Source organism: Rhinoderma darwinii, chromosome 3 (assembly GCF_050947455.1).
Source record: "Rhinoderma darwinii isolate aRhiDar2 chromosome 3, aRhiDar2.hap1, whole genome shotgun sequence".
Classification (NCBI taxonomy): domain Eukaryota; kingdom Metazoa; phylum Chordata; class Amphibia; order Anura; family Rhinodermatidae; genus Rhinoderma; species Rhinoderma darwinii.
In genome coordinates this window covers 192,315,193-192,335,442 of record NC_134689.1, presented here as the reverse complement: position 1 = coordinate 192,335,442, position 20,250 = coordinate 192,315,193, and the positions used below count along the sequence as shown (strand labels likewise).

At 41.3% G+C, this 20,250-nt stretch overlaps 1 protein-coding gene across 3 annotated transcripts in view; it reads right to left on the bottom strand.

Moving 5' to 3' along the window:
- Positions 1-20,250, bottom strand: part of PLXNB2 (plexin B2) — a 292,432-nt gene that overhangs the window by 254,511 nt on the left and 17,671 nt on the right. The window contains exon 1 of one of the 3 annotated variants that reach the window (XM_075857183.1): positions 9,579-9,598. The exons of the other annotated variants lie outside the window; for them this stretch is intronic. The gene's annotated coding sequence lies outside the window, so the exon portion shown is untranslated. Of the gene's footprint in view, positions 1-9,578; positions 9,599-20,250 lie in introns of those variants that run through there. 3 annotated transcript variants of the gene reach the window in all.

Here is a 20,250-nt window from a genome sequence, read left to right as displayed (position 1 = left end):
GCCCCTGCTATTGCAGCAGATAGGCGCTGCAATGTAGATTACAGTAACGTTTTTATTTTTAAAAAACGAGCATTTTTGGCCAAGTTATGACCATTTTCGTATTTATGCAAATGAGGCTTGCAAAAGTACAACTGGGCGTGTTGAAAAGTAAAAGTACAACTGGGCGTGTATTATGTGCGTACATCGGGGCGTGTTTACTACTTTTACTAGCTGGGCGTTCTGATGAGAAGTATCATCCACTTCTCTTCAGAACGCCCAGCTTCTGGCAGTGCAGATCTGTGACGTCACTCACAGGTCCTGCATCGTGTCGGCACCAGAGGCTACAGTTGATTCTGCAGCAGCATCAGTATTTGCAGGTAAGTAGCTACATCGACTTACCTGCAAATGCCGATGCTGCTGCAGAATCATCTGTAGCCTCTGGTGCCGATGTGTCCTCGCTCGTCTGACACGATGCAGGACCTGTGAGTGACGACACAGCGTGATCTCTCGAGAACACGCTGTCTGCACTGCCAGAAGCTGGGCGTTGTGAAGAGAAGTGGATGACACTTCTATACACAACGCCCAGCTAGTAAAAGTAGTAAACACGCCCCGATGTACGCACATAATACACGCCCAGTTGTACTTTTACTTTTCAACACGCCCAGTTGTACTTTTGCAAGCCTCATTTGCATAAATACGAAAATGGTCATAACTTGGCCAAAAATGCTCGTTTTTTAAAAATAAAAACGTTACTGTAATCTACATTGCAGCGCCGATCTGCTGCAATAGCAGATAAGGGTTGCAAAATCTGGTGACAGAGCCTCTTTAAAGCAAAGTAGAGGTGAAAGGTACAAATTTCATTTTTTTTTTGCAAAATTCATTTGTAATAAAAAAAATTCTATACCACAGAAGGTTTTACCCGAGAAATGTAACTTATTATTTATTGCCCAGATTCTGCAGTTTTTAGAAATATCCCACATGTGGCCCTAGAGCGCTAATTTACTGAAATACAGGGCTCAGAAGCAAAGGAGCACTTAGTGGATTTTGGGGCCTCCTTTATTTTAGCATATATTTTAGGTACCATGTCAGGTTTGAAGAGGTCTTGTGGGGCCAAAACAATAAAAAAAAAAAAAAAAGTGACCTCATTTTGGAAACTACACCCCTCAGGGAATTTATCTAGGGGTATAGTTAGCATTTTGAACCCACAGTTTTTTTGCTAAATTTATTTGAATTAGTATGTGAAGATGAAAATCTACTTTTTTTCTGAAAAAACAAAATGTTTTAATTTTTTCAAGGAATAAAAGAGAAAAAACATCCCAGCATATGTAAAGCAATTTCTCCCGATTATAGCAATACCCCATATGTGGTAATAAACTGCTGTTTGGACCCACAGCAGGACTCAGAAGGGAAGGAGCACCATTCGGATTTTGAAATTCTGATTTTGCTGGAATAGTTTTCAGTGCCATGTCGCATTTGAAATGCACTGGAGGGAACAAAATACTAGAAACCCCCGGAAAGTGACCCCATTTTGGAAACTACACTCATCAAGGAATTTTTCTAGGGGTAAAGTTAGCATTTTGACCCCACAGTTGTTTTGCTGAATTCATTGGAATTATTCTGTAAAGGTAAAAATCTACTTTTTTTCTGAAAAAAGGTAGCCATTTTTAATTTTTACAAGGAATAAAAGGAGAAAAAGCACCCCATCATTTGTAAAACAATTTCTCCCGATTACGGAAATATGCCATATGTGGTAATAAACTGCTGTTTGGACCCACAGCAGGGCTTAGAAGGGAAGGAGCGCTATTTGTCTTTTGGAGCTCAAATTTAGCTGAAATGTTTTTTGGGTGCCATGTCGCATTTGCAAAGCCCCTGAGAGGCCAAAACAGTTGAAACCCCCCAAAAGTGGAAATTACACCACTTAAAGAATCTATCTAGGGATATAGTGGGCATTTTGACCCCACAAGTCTTTTGCAGGATTTATTAGAATTAGGCCGTGAAAATGAATATCGACATTTCTTCCACTAAAATGTTGAATTTTTTCAATTTCACAAAGGATAAAGGGGGTAAAAGCTGCCCAACATTTGTAAAGCAATTTCTCCCGAGTATGGCAATACCCCACGTGTGGTCATAAATGTTTTTTCATTAGAAAGTAATTAACCCTTTCTGGACTGATCCATCTTTTTCTTTTTAGTTTTTTCCTCCCCGCGTTCCAAGAGCCACAACTTTTTTTTTTTTTTGTCAATCGAGCGGTGTGAGGGATTATTTATTGGTATATGCAACTTTTTGAGCACTTATTACATTTTTAGGTAGAGCCAAGGTGACCAAAAACAGTGATTTTGCCGTTTTAAATGCTTTATTTTTCACGTGAGACGCTCCATACATCACCCCCCACACTACGACATGCTATGTCATGGTGCGCGAAGGGGTTAATGAGCAGCGGATGGTGCAGAGTGAAAATTACAATTTTCCACTCATATGCCATTTTAGTGCACTACATGTTATGCCCAGTTTGTGCCACTGAAGACAAATACCTCAGAAAATATTAACCAGGTTCTCCCGGGTATGGCGATGCCATATCTATGGACGTAAACTGGTGTTTGGGCATGTTGCAGGGCTCAGAAGGGAGGGAGCGGCATTTGGCTTTTGGGGCGCAGATGTTTCAGTTTATAATGTGGGGGCATATGTTATCTGTGCGGAGTACATCAGGGTACATGTTATCTGTGCGGAGTACATCAGGGTACATGTTATCTGTGCGGGGTACATCAGGGTATAATAATGCAGTAAATAATAATCTGCAGATATGTGGCCGGTGCCGCACTGATAAATGGCGCCCAATCTTATCCGCTTTTGGACACTATGCACATTTTGCATCGCCATATTCTGGGAGCCAGAACGGTTTTATTTTTTCTCCACCGGAGCTGTTTGAGGGTTTATTCTTTGCGGGCCAATCTGTAGTTTTCATTGGTACCATTTTGGGGTACCAGAATTTTTTTTGATCACGTTTTATTCCATTTTTTGGCAAGCAAGGTGACCAAAAACCATCAATTCTGACAATGTTTTTTATGGCGTTCACCCTGGGCTATAAATGACCATTATATTTTATTGTGCGGGTCGGTACGATTACGGCGATACCATATGTATATAGTTTTTTTTATGTTTTGCAGCGTTTGTGCAATAAAATCACTTATTTATAAAATAAATTATTTTTTGTGTCACCATATTCTGAGAGCGATAACTTATTTTTCAGTCAAAAACACGGTGTAAGGGCTTGTTTTTTGCGGGACGGGTTGTAGTTGTATTGGTACCATTTTGGCGTACATGCAACTTTTTATTGTATATTTTGGGAGGGGTGGTGAACAAAAAATTGTGATTCGGGCACTGTTTTTCGTTTATTTTTTTCGCGGTGTTCACCATGCGGGAAAAATAATATTACAGTTTTATAGTTTGGGTCGTTACGAACGCGGTGATACCAAATATGTGTACTTATTTTAACGTGTTAATTTTTTTCCTATAATAAAAGACATATTATAGGAAAAAAAGCATTCTTTGTTTAGGTCACTTCTAACTTTTATTTTTACACTTTTTAAAAACATTTTTATTATCTTTTTTTTACTTGTCCCACTAGGGGACACTTAGACTTGCAGCTCTAATCGCTGCTGGAACACATTACACTACCTACGTAGTGTAATGTGTTCTAACTGTCATTGTGACGTAACTGTCACACTGACAGGAAGCATCGGACGACCGGCCAGAGGCTGATCCTCCGAGGCTTCCTTACATGGCAATCCGGAGGTCATTGTCTGGCCTCTGGTTGCCGTGAGAAGGATCGCCAGCCCCCGCAAATACATGTGGGGGGCTGCCGATCCGCTGTAAACCTCTTCAATGTGATGATCGCAATCGACCACCGCACCGAAGGGGTTAATTGCCGATTTCAGCGGCGACATGCCGCTGATCGGCAACGGGCTGACACCCTGCACAGTTAACCGCCGCTCGGCGGTTTTTCTGTCAAAGCACTGACGTTAGTGCACGTCAAGGTGCGCAAAGTGACTGCACACATTGACGTGCATTAACGTCAAGGTGCGGGAAGGGGTTAACCCTTTCACGCCGCAGCCCTTTTTCAGATTTTCGTTTTTCCCTCCCCACCTTCCAAAAGCCATAACGTCTTTATTTTTCAGTCGATATAGTACTATGAGGGCTTGATTTTTGCGGGACGAGATGTAGTTTTTCGTAGCACCATTTATTTTGCCATATAATGTACTAGGTAACAGGGAAAAAATTATTTGTGGGGTAGAAAATGAAAAAAAACACCAATTCCTCCATCTTTTTTTGCGCGCCATTTTTATGGAATTCATTGTGCAATTAAAAGAACATGTAAATTTTATTCTATGGGTCAATACGATTATGCCGATACCAAATATGTGTATTTTTTTCTATATTTTACTACTTTTACAAGTAAAAACCAAAGTGTAAAAAAGAAAATTCTGAGAGCCGTAACTTTTTTATTTTTCCGTCGATTAAGTGGTATAAGGGCTTATTTTTTGCGTGATAAGCTGTAGTTTTTAATAATACCATTTTGGTGTACATGCGACGGTTTGATCACTTTTTATTTCATTTTTTGTGGGAGATTAGGTGAACAAAAAATAGAGATTCTGGCGTTTACTATTTTTTTTTTTTACGGCGTTCACCATGCGGGTTAAATAATGATATATTGTGATAGTTCAGACTTTTACGGACGTGGCAATACCAATTATGTTTATTTATTTAATTTTTTACTATGCTCTAGGGGGAAAATGTTTTTTTTTTTTTACTTTTAATTATTTTATTTTTTGTACACACAAAAAACACACACTTTATTTTTACTTTTTTTATTAGTCCCCCTAGGGGACTTCAACCAGCAATCGTTAGATCGCTTGCACGATATACTGCAATACTAATGTATTGCAGTATATCGTTATTCTGACAGTCTCCTATGAAGCCCTGCTGGAGGCAGAGCTTCATAGGAGTACAAAGATGGCGGACCTGGGGGACTTAGTCAGGCCCCCAGGCTGCCGTGCCAACCAACGGCTCCCCCCGATCTCGCCGTGGGGGGGGGGGGCTGTTGGGACGTTACAGGGGGTCGCTCCCCTGTTTTTAGTAATTTAAATGCCGCAATCTCTATTGAAAGCGGCATTTAACGGGTTAAACAAGCGGGATCGCGCTAAAACGGAATCCCGCTCGTAACCCGGAAGTGTCGGCTGTAACACACAGCCGACACACTCGCTCTATGGAGCGGACTCAGCCCGTGAGCCCGCTCCATATTCCCCCACACGGCGTGCGCCGTATATATACGGCGGATGTCGGGAAGGGGTTAAACAAACGTGAGATATTAGTAATGCCTTTCAGAGACCACAAAGATAACAATAAATTGGGGACAATCATCAAAAAGATATCAATGGGAATGTATGACTTTAGTAGTGGGCTATGTTCAGTAGACGTGCGTTGCAAGAAAGACCAACACTGCAAAGTCGCCTGAGTTAATGGGGATAATGAATGTAGAGATGGAAGGTCCCAAAAGGTCAAAAACAAGGCGGTTCTTAGGCTTATCGGAGATATGTATGAAGATTCTATTTGAAGCCAGTGGATATTTTGATCATCTTGCCACCAATCTGTAATTTGCGCCACAAGGGTGGCAGTATAGTAACTGTGTATGTTTGCGACACTCAATTCACCCAACTTTTTGAGTAAGTATGTGTCGGGAAATTCTCGGCTTGCATCCAGACCAAACAAAAGCGGGAAAGGTTTTTTTGGGATGGCACAAAAAATTTGGGGGGGGCAAGATAATTGGGAGGGTGCGAAATAAGTACAATAACCTTGGTAAAAGAAGCATTTTATATGCAGCTTTTCGTCCTACCCATGACGTGTCATATTGGAGGAGTCTATCAGATTCCGCATGAATGGATTGAAGGAGAGGTTCATAATTCGCTTTGTATAGGTCACGGAAGGAAGATGAAATGGTGATGCCTAAGTATTGAATACCATCCAATCCCCAGTCAAAGGGGTATTTTGTTTTTAGGAAGTACAATGTATCAGAGTCTAAATGTAAAAGGTAACATCTGGGATTTCTGAGTGTTCAGCTTGTAATAAGAAAGTTTACCAAAAGGAGTTAACATCCATAACTGAGGCAAGCGAAATAACAGGCTGGGAGATGGAAAGAATAATATCATCCGCGTACAATGAGATGGTATGTGTTCTGTGATAGGAGCACGATCCGACCAGCAGACATCACCAATAGTCATGGACTCCACTAGGAAAAGAGATTCCCTGTCTACCAGGGACATATCCAGTCTGGCATAGCCATTATGTACATGAGAATGATGAGTGAAATCTCTTTCTGAGCTGTGCTGCATGCGCCAAATGTCATGTATTTCTTCCTTCCAAAATAAGTCACCTATAACAGAGTGTGAATGGCGGGATTGCGACGTAGAGTCCAACTCAGCATCCATTATTACATGCGACTTTTTGATCACTTTGTATTAAAGTTTTTTGAAGGCAGGATGAACAGAAAACAATGGTTTTATTTTTACGGCGTTCGCCGAGCGGGTTATATAAACATAATAGCTTTATAGTTGTGGTCATTACAGACGAGGCGATACCAAATGTGTGTAACTTTTATTTTTATTTTTTTGCATTATAAAGCATTTTGTAAGGAGAAAAAGTGGGTTTTCATTTATTTTTATTTATTTGCCTTTTTTATTAATCCCACTAGGGGACTTTACTATTTGATCGCTTTTATAATACACTGCAATACTTATGTACTACAGTTTATTATTGCCGGTCGTGTATGTTCATACGGCTTATTTTCAGCCGAACGCATCCAAACATCTGCCCATTGATTTCAATGGGAAAAACTGCATTCTATTCCGACGGACCATTTTTTTTTTACGCAGCCATTTTGGGAAAAAAAAAATAAAAAAAATCGCCCACGATAAAGAAGCGCATGTCACTTCTTGAGCCTTTTTGGAGCAGTTTGTCATGGACTCTATAGAAAAATAGCTCCAAAAGCGGCCGTAAAAAAAAAACGCAGCGAAAAACGTCTGAAAATCAGGAGCGGTTTTCCCTTGAAAACAGCTCAGTGTTTTTCAGACGGTTTTTATTAAGCGTGTGAACATACCCTAATGGCTTGTGTACACACACACACACACACAGAATTGCTGCAGAACATTTCTGCAGCAATTTCGTTGAGTCAAAGGCTTTCCGCTGTGGCAACAACGCAACTTTTCCATGAGAAAATGTTGCATAAATTGCTGCGTTTCTCCCAATGTTAGGAGATGGAGACATCTATGAAAAATGCAGCAATTCTGCACACATTCCGTAGCAGGAATTGACATGCTGCGCTCCGAAAATTACAAACCGCAGGTAAATTTAGGCTCGGAAATTTTACGCAGCATTGGATGAGATTTGTTAAATCTCATCCACTATGTGGCTACATTTTTCCGGCCGAAATTCCAGCCGGACAAAACGCTGCAATTCCAGAGCGTGTCGGCGAGCCCTAAAACGGATAGGCATCTGCTAGGATATGCCTCTGGCAGGCAATAACTAGATGCAGACCTGCGGGCCCCGGCTGCCATAGAAAGCACGACACCCTGCGATTGCATAGCAGGATTCCGGTGGGGTGAGAGAGGGGGGCCCCCTACCTCCAAAACCACTTCGATTTGGTGCTCGCTATTGAGCGCCAGATCTGAAGGGTTAAACGGACGGATTTCGATCCGCCCACTCGAGCAGCGCTGCTTCAAGTTTTCAGCTACCTCCGGTAGCTGAGAGTTGGGAGTTTTAACTGCTCCCAGCGGCACAGATTTATTCTGATGCAGCGCTGTGAAAAGGCGTATGCATCAAAATAAAGCCAGTTAGTGGCCGCCGTGAAAAGGCATATTGGCGGTCACTAACAGGTTAATGTGTGGCACATGGAGGTTCAAAATTCATCATACCACATGCCTCACATCAGGAAATGAAAGGATTTTTTGCTTTATTATTGTTGGGAAAGTATAGTTTTGTATAGAATAGAGAATCGCAATAATACATGAAGTATCAGTATCAAAGTCTAAATTCTGGTATTGGGTCATTAGCGGTGACCGATAATATTACTGCCCAGCGGTACGGATTCTCCATGCTTTGTGTACTTTGTAAACCTACGAACAGTCCGTATTACTGCACACACGCTGCCAACTGCTTAACCTTGGGTGACGACTGACATCGATAAGCATTTGAGTGTTGGAGGATAAGAAGCTGCTGCTGCCGAAGGGGACGAGGCTTATTTCAGTTTTATGATTTTGAAAGAGTCAAACTCGTGGCATATTACAAGGGTGAATCAAGTCTGATTCATCGCCCAGCCCTATATATAGGCCAACTGTTCATCTAGCTTGCATAGACCTAAACAGTTAAGAAAATAAAAAATAAATCCTAGTACTGCACATTGTATTAGTAAGACAAAATGCAGGCATGTCCTTACAGGTCTGTCTTCTTATATCTGGCCCTACCCAAGTACAAGATTGCCTATTTCATAATGTAACCAAGCAAGTGCATTCCATCTGGAAATCCCCAGCCTGGTCTGGCATTCTGTAAAGGAATCCAGGACAGACACTCCTTCAGAAACAAGCACATGAAGATCATCTAAAAGTATTCAGCTAGAGAAGGGGTATGTGCACACACAAAATCAAAAATGGCTGAAAATAGGCAAAACAGCTGCTGATTTTCAGACTTTTTTTATTCAAAGTCCCGTTTTTCACGGCCGTTTTTCTATAGAGTATGAAAAACTGCTCCAAAAACGTCTGAAGTAGTGACATGCACTTTTTTTTTGCAGCCGTTTTTACGCGGCCGTTTTGAAAAACGGGCGCGTAAAAAACACTGCCGGAACAGAATGCAGTTTTTCCCATTGAAAATCAATGGGCAGATGTTTGAAAGTGTTCTGCTTACGATTTTTCTGCCGTTTTTCAAGATGTTTACGGCCCGAAAAACACTCCGTGTGAACATACCCCAAGACACACATTTTCAAGGCAGGGAAAAAAAATAAAAAATCAGCAACAATCCACCACGCCTAAACATGGCATTACCATATACATACATGTAAACTGCGTATATACATTAGTGACAGGTGGCAATCACTGCATTACGTTGGTAACATAAGCAATACAAAATAAAGAGATGAATAACTGAATTAAATGCTTTATGGGGTAAACTGGATTTAAGAGAAAAATGTTGCCCTCATTCAGATCTTGGTCATAAAATGTATTTTCTGGGCTGTTCATTCACACACAGATAACCATTTACCTATTGAAAACCACTTCGATCATCCTCCGAAAAGAAATCAAACACTACAAAAGTGAATATGGATAAAACATCAGTGTCTGCATTTAGCATAGGGTTTCATACTTTTATGAAGAGTCGTGTGTACTAACAAATTGGGGGTTTCCTTGTAATCTACACAACGCATGATCCGGCTGCAGGGAAAATTTAATTCTCTATGGTTATACTTCCCACTGACTAGTCTGTAAAAATGGGATCCAGACTAGAGACTTCTGTAAATCCATTCTGTAGTCAAAGAGGAGGGGAAGTGTGAGTTTTACCTGCATCCAGATCAAGGTTTCTGAACTCCAGGACGACTTTCTGATATTAGTAAATTCCTATTTAGACAATTGCAGTAGCTCAAAGGGTGTAGATACACTTTAAAGCAAATGGACTAAAAGAGCCAACTAATTATACAAGCCTAGAAACCGCCATGAACTTTAACCAGCACCGGGCAGATTAGAAAGTGAAAGTGAATTCCTGGTTGTTTGCCTTGGTTTGTCCTTTAGTCAATGTTGAGAAATAAAGCATTTACAGAAAAGGAATGTGGAAGAAGAAATGTGAGACTATTCCATTACAACCTCAGGTTATAGAAGACATATATACACACTATACTCCTGATCATGTTGATTAAAAGAAGGAAAAAAGGGATTCTAAGCGTTGTTACTGTATGTAAAAATACTACATCTCAAAAGACACTGCAGTCACAATTATTTCCTTCTGATGATATAGCTCCACCATATTCTGCGGCTCTGTACAGACTGGAGCTTCTTGTATTAGTGGTTTAACCCCTTAATGACCAGCCTATTTTAAACCTTAATGACCAAGCCATTTTTTACATTTTTCCATCGTCGCATTCCAAGAGCTATAACCTGTTTATTTTTGCGGCGACATCGCTGTATAAGGTCTTGTTTTTTGCGGGACAAGTTGTATTTTTTAATAGCACCATTTTGGGGGACATTATTTATTGATTAACTTTTATTAACTTTTTTTGGGGGGGGGGGGAAATAGAAAAAAACCTGAAATTTCGCCACGCTTTGTCGCGTCTTAAATCAACGCCGTTTACCGTGTGGTATAAATAACACAATAACTTTATTCAGCGGGTTGTTACGATTGCAACGATACCAAATTTGTATAGATTTTGTATGTTTTACTACTTACACAGTAAAAACTCATTTTTTTCAAAATTATTTGTTTTTGTGTCTCCATATTTGAAGAGCTGTAACGCTTTTATTTTTTCGCCGATGCGGTTGTATGAGGGCTTTTTTTTTGTGAGACGACTTGTAGTTTTTATTAGTACCATTTTGGAGTAGATGCGACTTTTTTATCACTTTTTAGCACATTTTTTTTAAAGTCAGGATTCACAGAAATTTTTCCATAGTTTATTACATTTTTTACGGCGTTCACCGTGCGGGTTAAATAATGTAATAGATTTATAGTCGGGGTCGTTAAGGACGCAGCGATACCAAATATGCGTAACTTTTTTACTTTATTTTGGTTTTTTAATAGTAAAGCAGTTTGTAAGGGGAAAAGATGGGTTTTTCATTTTTTTTCAAAAAATGTTTTTAATTAACTTAAACTTTTTTTAACTTTTTTACTAGTCCCACTAGGGGACTTCACTATGCGATTCTCCGATCGCTATTATAATACACTGCAATAAACGGGGTTAAACGGGTGAGATCGATACTTATATCGATCTCACACGGCAGAGCAGGGACGCCCTCAGCTGCCTCTAGCAGCTGAGAGCAGGGAGATTTGACGCTCCCTGCTCTGTTTACTTTATCCTCATGCAGCGCCGTAAAAAGGCATATGCATCAGAATAAAGCCCGTTAGTGGCCGCCGTTAAAAGGCGTATTGGCGGTCACTAACGTGTTAATGACACACACACACACACACGAGTACATTTTATATTAAGCAAAAGGCCACAGTTCGTTGTCAGTGACAATTGGTATGATTAGTTACATCATACTAAAATGGCTTTTATCTTGCCTTCTTGAAAGTCAATGCAAACACAGTAAGGCCCTGTTCACACAGTATTTTTTATAAGCTTTTTGGCGCGGAAACCGCTCCACGAAACTCGTCAAAAACCGGCCCTAAATGCCTCCCATTGATTTCAATGGGAGGCGGTTTTCTCCCACGAGCGGTAAAACCGACTCGTGGGAGAAAGGAGGGACATGCCCTATCTTCGCGCGGTTACGCCTCTGACATCCCATGGACATCAATGGGAGGCAGAGAAGCGTATTTCGCAGAGTTTTTTGCCCATAGCACTCAATGGGCGCGAGCGAAAAAATGCGGCAAAAGCCACGGCAAATGCCGTGCAGGAAGGTCAAAGTCTGCCTCAAAATCCCAAATTTTGAGGCAGAAATTTCCTCTGGCAAAAAACTTAGTGTGAATCAATCAGCTACCGTTTGTTTTGCTTCAGTATGACAAAAATTTACATATATGTGCAACTAAGGCCCCATTCACACTGCGTTTTCTCCTGTACGTTTGACGAATGCATTGGGAAAGTTCCCAGAAATGGAGGTCAAAAGAATGTTATTTTGGCCTCCAACAGGCAGTATACTTCAGGGATACTGTATTCTAACCTGAAAAGAAAGAGTCGTCGGAAGCCTATGGGTATCAGATTCCACTCTGTCAGACGTCACAGGCACCCGCTTGACCCCTTGTTGTTGCAGCCATTTTTTTGTTTTCTCCTACTCGCCTTCCAAAACCCATAATAATTGTTTCTCTCAACAAAAAAAAAAAGTGTTCTCCATTATTTTCTATGTTTCCCTCTAACAACTTTCACTGAGCGGTAAAAATTGCATGTTAACATTCTTCGGGTTAATACAATGCTATTAATACTAAATGAATTTAGATTTTTTTTTTTCTCTTTTACAAAATAAAAACAATTTGTGACAAAGAAGAAAAAAAAAATTATTTGCGTCGCCATATTCAGAGACGTATAACTTTTTATTTTCTAGCGATTAAACTGTGTACGGGCTCTCTTTTTTCGGGGAGAGCTGTAGTTAGAGGATCTGTCACTAGTTTAGTAATGCCCAATCTCCTAGCTAATCTAATTATCGTTGTCACACTGATAATGCTAGTAAAAATTATGGCCCAAAAAGTTTATTTTAAAAGTTATGAGCTTTTTTTCTTAATATGCAAATGAGGCTATACTAGACAAAGGGGTGTCAACACCAGCGATTATCCGGAGGTGGAGCTACCTCACAGCCTCTGATTCTATCCTATCAGCATAAAGCTGCTTCACACAGTGTGAGAGACTGAGGCTGGAGGGAAGGGGGATCACTTCAAATAGCCATATTTCCAGCTGTGGTTCTGGTGGCATATGAAAGATGAGATTCTAATCTTTCATATGGCACCAGGATCCCAGTTCTAGTTGTGCAACAACCGGGAATAGAAATTGTATATTATATGAAGAGAACTGTATGATGCTGATTGGACAGCATCCTACAGAAAAAAAAAATACACCCTTGATTTTCTGTTATTTATACAACGCCAACATATTGAGCTGCACAGAGGTCCTTACATGTCCCCATTGGGGCTTGGTATGTTTTTGGGGTGCGGGAGGAAACCCGAGTACCTGGAGGGAACATACGCAAACATACAAACTCCATGCAGATGTCGTACTTGGTTGGATTTGAACCCAGGACCCCTGCGTAACAAAGCAGTAGTGCTAACAACTGAGCCACCGTGCTGCCTTCGGCGAAGAGTGAACAGAACGAGTAAACCCCCCCCCCCCCCATTTGGCAAGTATAGCGACATTAGCATATTTACAATCATGCTCATAACTTTGAACTTTATTTTAGCCCCGGTGAACAAATGCAATTGTTCGATCGCTTGCACAACACACTGCAATACTTATGCATTGCAGCGCATTGTGTTTTTAGCGGGAAGACATCGCAGCAGCCTTATGCCATTCATGGGTCACATCGCACTGCAGCCAAACGCTTCGCAGTCAAGTGCGGTTTATAGCGGAATCACTGCTAAGGCCTGGCCGGAGCAGCATGTGAGTGCTGCACGAGCTTACGGGACTGGCGCGCCGGAGAACAAGACCCAGAACTAAAGCAAGGGTCACTTCAGGGGGTGAGAATCTGTTAGTTTATTATGTAACGCCACTTTTGAAAAGTCCCTAGTGACGCCTTTAATAAATAACTCACGGAAGGTAACTAATATGTTTTATTCAAATGCACTTACCAGTGAGGTCATATAGCAGACCATTATATGGTCAACTGAACTGGTTATAAAAGTCAACCTATATATAAATAAAAGTAACAGTGATCTACTCTTCAGCATAAGAGGTCATGCCACATATTAAAATGAATTGTGTTTAGTAACTCATCTGAACTCTTTACTACAAGGAAAAGCTTTCCATTTAAGTGACAGTCAAAAATGGCAGAAATGAGAACATGACATCATGTAACATCAGTGAATCAGAGAGCACTCAACTCATTTTGACCTAGCATACCACCCTACCTCTCTCACAATGTCATATATTAATACATTAGAGCCCAACAACAAAACCAATTTATCTATCTGCCAGGAATAATATATATACCCCTGAACTTTAGGGTGGGTCAGTCGCCGATAGAATACAATTCGTAGGCTGGATTCACACGAGCACGTTCGGTCCGTAAAGGACAGAACGTATTTCGGCGGAGTCTCTTACTATAGTGGAAGTTAAAGCTATCCCAAATTAAGGGACTAAACCTAGCCCATAATAGATAACCAAGTCCTCCCACACATGAGCATGTTTGGTCCGTGATATACGGTCCGTACGTCGGCTGCATTTCCCAGACCGAACACACTGCAGGGAGCCGGGCTCCTAGCATCATAGTTATGTACGACGCTAGGAGTCCCTGCTTCTACGTGGAACTACTGTCCTGTACTGAAAACATGATTACAGTACGGGACAGTTGTCCCGCAGCGAGGCAGGGACTCCTAGCGTCTTACATAACTACGATGCTAGGGGCCCGGCTCCCTGCAGCATGTTCGGTCCGGGACTTGCGGCCGAAATACGTTCCGTTCTTTACAGACCGAACACGCTCGTATGAATCCAGCTTTAGGCCTTATTCACACGAACGTGTGCGTTTTGCGCGCGCAAAAAACGCACCGTTTTGAACGCGTTGCACTTCCGTGTGTCATCAGTGTTGACTGCGTTATTTTAACACATATGCCATGCTTATGACACGCGGTTTTGAAGTTTAGAAAAAGAAATGAAGGAAGTGCTTTTATTTTTTCCTTCATTTCTTTATCTACTGTTGCGCGACACACAAGTGCTTCCGTGTGCAATTATCACGCACCCATTGACTTCAATGGGTGCGTGGTGCGTGATGCGCGAAAAATGGCCAAGTATAGGACATGTCGTGAGTTTTACGCAGCGTACATACGCTGCGTAAAAATTACGGACTGTGTGTACGGCGCCATTCACTAACATAGGTCCGTGCGACGCACGGGATTTTCACGGACTTAAAACAGGTTCGTGTGAATAAGGCCTAAGGGTAATAATTTGTAATGAGGACAACTGTAAAGGCCCATTTACATGTACAGAACGAGTAGAATTGATTAAAATATATGGCTTCATAGATGAAAATTTAGGTTATGGCAGTAACAAACATGTAAAACGGACAGGCATCTGCTAAGTCATGCCAGAGGCATAATCTAGCAGGCATACCCGGGGGCCTTTATTAGGCCCCCGGCTGCCATCGGAGACACAGACACTCTGCGATCTTATAGCCGGGTGTCAGTTGGATGAGAGGGAGCTCCCTCCCCGTCTCCAAAACCACTCAGATGCGGTGCACACTATTGAGCACCGCATCTGAAGGGTTAAAACGGGTGAGATCGATACGAATATCGATCTCACAGGTTCGAGCAGGGATGCCCCCAGCCCTCAGCTACCTCTGGCAGCTGAGAGCAGGGAGATTTGACAGCTCCCTGCTCTGTTTACTTATTCCGATGCAGCGACGTAAAAATTCTATAGCATCGGAATAAGGCCCGTTAGTGACCAACGTAGAAACACTATGGGGCGGTCACTAACAGGTTAAGGGTTCGGTTATCAATAGTTCCATTTTTTTTAAAAAAATAAAAAATCTTAAAAGCACATAAGATAGAATGTTACACTACTCAACATGTAATTGCAACGCCAAGGTGGTGATGTTTTGGAATTGTGGAAATCACAGGATCGATAGACAGGTTAGTGGTATGCAAATGAGAATTAAAAAAGAAAAAAGGGAAAGCAAAAATATTCCAAGCATCTTGATTCATTCAGCATCGAGTATGAGTGCCATGCGCAGAAATACACACGCTTACACACCTTGGCATGCTATCAATGAGGTTATTAATGGTTGTCTGAGAAATGTTATACCACACTGAATGCACTTGGGCATGCAAATCATCAAGATTGGCTGCTGGCAGCTCCATTTGCAATTGCCAACCAATGACATCCTAGATGTGCTCAATGGGAGACAAGTCCAGAGACACTGCAGACCATGGTAGCATGTTTAGGCCACGCAGGCTGCTCACAGTAGAATGAGCAACACACGACCTGGCGTTATCCTGTTGAAAAAAGTTTTCTAGGACACTTGAGAAAATGGCCGCATCACTGGTTTCACGACCAAATCAATGTACCGCCAAGCTGTTAGTGTACCTGAAATAAAAGCTAGAGGGGTCCTGCTTCTGTACATTATGCCACCCCACAATAACAGGAGTAGGACCGGTGTGACGTTCTCTTGTTAAGGTCTCTTCATGGTGCTGCCCGCGTGGTCTCCAGACCAATCTCCGGCTATCATTGCATCCGAGAGAAAAGCAGGACTCATCGTTGAAGATAGACCTCCATTCCAGCCTCTATTGCCGTCTTGCTGTGCAACATGATAGCCTTTGAGAGCGGTGGAGTGTGGTCAATGGAATACCTGTAGCTGGACGTCTGGCTCGTAGCCCAATGTTGTGCACACACTTTCTGATGGTTTCTGTTGACACAGGTTTCCGCCCTAGGCTTGGGATGTGATGTCCAATTTCACTTGTATTACAGAATGGATCACTAGGCACCATTCTTCCAATAAGACGATCTGTCCATTCAGAGGTTCGCCTCTGCGCACCTCTTGCTGTCATTACCGTTCATAGTTGTTCTGCCAACCTGGCTTTGTTCACATCAGCGTTGGGCTTCCATTCAACCTTTCCGTCGGAGGAACAAATGAACGGGAAGCCGAATGGAAACCACTACCAATGTTAAAGCTTCCATTGCAGTTGGTTTAAGTTTTGTAAAGTTTTTTTTCCGCGGTAACAGTAGAGTAAACCTGAAACTTATGGAGGCCCTATCCTACAGAATTTTTATGCAATTCCAAAACCCATTATGATGATTACTACAAAGTACTCACTCCAGCGTTCAACCAGCATATGGAAAGCAGAATAATACACTTAAGGCAGATTATAGGAACAGATTTCCAAGCTATATCACCTCTTATAAAGAGAAACTATGTCAGCTCATAGGTCAGCTGGGTGTAACAGAAATGGACGTCAGATTTAGCTGAACAGCTGTTTTTCTAGAATTACCCTCTTCCAACTTGGCACAAGCAGTACAGTATTGTTTTTAAAATGAGTTCCTGCTGTAAATTTTCCAGAGAATAGGTCTTCTCTCTCACAGACAGGGATTGTCATCAGCGCCATTCTCACTGGTCCACAGGGGTGTGAGGGGATTCTCATTTCTCCACAATGCATGGTGTCATTTTGAATAATTAAAAAGTCCTCTATTCAACAACATTAAAGAGGCCCTGTCACCAGATTCTCAAACCCCTATCTCCTATTGCATGTGATCGGCTCTGCAATGTAGAGAACAGGAATGTGTTTTGTTTTTTTTTAAAACGTTCATTTTTGGCCAAGTTATGAGCTATTTTATATAGCTGCAAATGGGCTTTGAAATGGACAACTGGGCGTTTTTTTTTTCGTATGTCCAACTGGGCGTGTATTGTGTTTTTAACTGGGCGTGTTTACTTGTTTTACTAGCTGGGCGTTGTGAATAGAAGTGTATGATGCTGACAAATCAGTGACGAATCAGCATCATGCACTCCTCTCCATTCATTTACACAGCACATAGTGTTCTTACTAGAACGATGTGCAGCCACATACACAAGTGTCCTGATAATGAATACACAAGTGTCCTGATAATGAATACACATGACCTCCAGCCTGGACGTCATGTGTATTCAGACTCCTGACACTTCTGACTCTTTTCTGTGAGATTTCCAGCAAGCCACGCGTATAACAGAGATAGGGCACTTATAATCTGATCGGCGCTGTAATATAGATAACCGTGGTTTTTATTTTGAAAACGATCATTTTTGAGCAAGTTATGAACAGATTTTAGATTTATGCTAATTAGTTCTTAATGACCATCTGGGCGTTTAACTTTTTACCAATAGGGCGTTGTAAAGACAAGTGTATGACGCTGACCAATCAGAATCAAACACTCCTCTTCATTCCAGCCCAGCTTGTTTCACTGCACAGTGTGATCTCCCGTGATCACGCTGAGACAGGACTTCATCACACAGGCCCTTCACCGGAACGATGGAAGAGTCAACAGAAATCGCCTCCAGCCGTGCCAGGACGTTTATCCAAAACATTTTTGTGTTTTACATTATCTAACTGAGAAATATTTAAATTGTGGGTCAACCCCTTTAAATCAGTCAAAAAAAGTGAGAGAGACCAAGCTCCTACCCATCCAGTTTACCAATTCAGCAAAAAAGGAGAAAACGATCTAACAACTTCACATAGTATAGTATCTATAAAATCCAGGCACCGGAGGTGAAACTTCTAATAAAGGGTTGAACCGATTTTACTACCTTATGATATTTTAATGTATTTCACTTAAAAAAAATAATCAAAACTTTATTGCTTGGGTTGTTATATAGAACGTACTTTCAATTTTAAAAGTTTCATCCACACGCTGCAGATTTCCAAGCATGAATTGACATGCAGTGCAGATTTTTTCATCCACAGGTCAATTTATGCTGCGGAATGCTTGCTTATTTTCACATGGAGTCCGATGGGGAAATGAAATTTCACAACAAATAGCCAATGTTGCAATTTTTGTTGTGTAAAAGATGCAAATTAAGAAAAAAATAAATAAAGTCACAACTCCTGTCATTCCCATAGCGACATTGCAGCGGTCGCGTGGGGTGAAGTCATATGTCATCCAGGCAAAGCCGCAGCACAGACAAGCGCTGGAAGGATTGACGCGTCACTATGGGAGACCAGTGAGGAGAGCGTATGGATTTTTTTATTTATTTTTTTACTCCTCATTTAGGGTAAGGTGCAGCCAATCCAGCCGAAAGTCTGCACCAAATCAAACACAATTTTGTGCGGACTTTAGGCCATAATTTCCTGCGATTCTGGGTTGGATTTTCTACAGAGTTATCCGCAGCGAAACAAATCCGTGTGAACATACCCTTAAAACTGACATGTCCTAAGAGGCATACAGCAATGGCAGGACTGGGGGTCTTGGTTAAACCCTCAGCTGCTATGGCAACCCACGATCGTGTTTGTGGCTCTCCCCTGTTAAACCGGCATAGGAGTTATCCGGCATTTAACATTGAACACCTGCAGTGCTTGCTCGGGCATAGCTTCTGTGCCCATGCGATCACCATGACGTAACTGTACATCATGGTAGCTTAACGGGTTAAACAATAAAAATAAGAATGAGCATTCACTTACAAGTATGTTTTTATTTGAACTAGTTTGCACAGCAAAGAATAAAGAGCATTTGGAATGCACACGGTGTATTGATTTGGCCAGTTTCATACAATAGTAATGTGAATGCACTTAATTCACAGGATAATTAAACCTTGGGTTAAAAGGCTCCCACGGAGCTGAGCAAGTGCAAAGGTTTACAAATTATACTGTCAGGAAGCCAATAATGGATCAGAATGTGAATGCACCAAAACAAAGTTTGCTCGCAGATTAGTCGAATATAAACACCACTGGAAAAAAACAGATTCATATCCAGGATAATGGAGCATATAGAATTGTAGGAGAAATTGCGGGAAGGAAACTTGCTATCACAAGGCATTGTAGTATTCTTTTAGCATACTCTTAGACCCCATGCACACGGCAGAGTTGGGACACATGGCACCCTGTGTGCAACTGTATGGGGCTCCGTGTTTTTAGGGAGGATAGAACCATAATACAGCATTAGGTATATAATAGGTAGAATAATGCTCCATACATTTATATGGGTACTTTATTACAGCTTGGAGGTTGTATGCAGCCAAGTGCATGAGGAGAAGTTAAAATAAAAAAATTACTTATACTTACCTTCCTCCTCCCAGACATTCCTGTGCTGGGGGCTCCTGTCACCTCTGTTCACTGTTTGTATACAGAGCAGCAGCAGCGGTGATGTAGTGTTGACGTGATGTCACCACTGCAGCCACTCTGTATACTAACCGAGAACAGAGGTGAGGGGAGCCCCCAACGCAGGAACGTCTGGGAAGAGAGAGCCAAGTATTGGTTGCTTTCTTATTTTAACCCTTTCAGGACGGAGAAATGTTTTGCTTTTTCATTGATGTTTTTCCTACCTGCCTTCCTAGAGCGATAACTTTTTACATTTTTCCATCAATAGGGTGGTGGTTATTTTTTGCGGCACGAGTTGTAGTTTCTATTGGCACCATTTAAAGTACCATATAATGTACTGGGAAACTGAAAAAAATTCTTTGTGGGCTGAAATTAGAAAAAAAAAAAACAGATTCCTCCATAGTTTTTTGGGTTTCAATTTTACGGCTTTCATCATGCGGTAAAAACAACTTAACTTTATTCTGCGGCTCAATAAGATTATGGTGGTACCAAATTTATATATTTTACTACTTTTACAAAGAAAACTATTTGTTAAAAAAAAAACATTTTTCACCACATTCTGAGACAACTTTTTTATATTTTTTGTCTAAACGGTATGAGGGCTTATTTTTT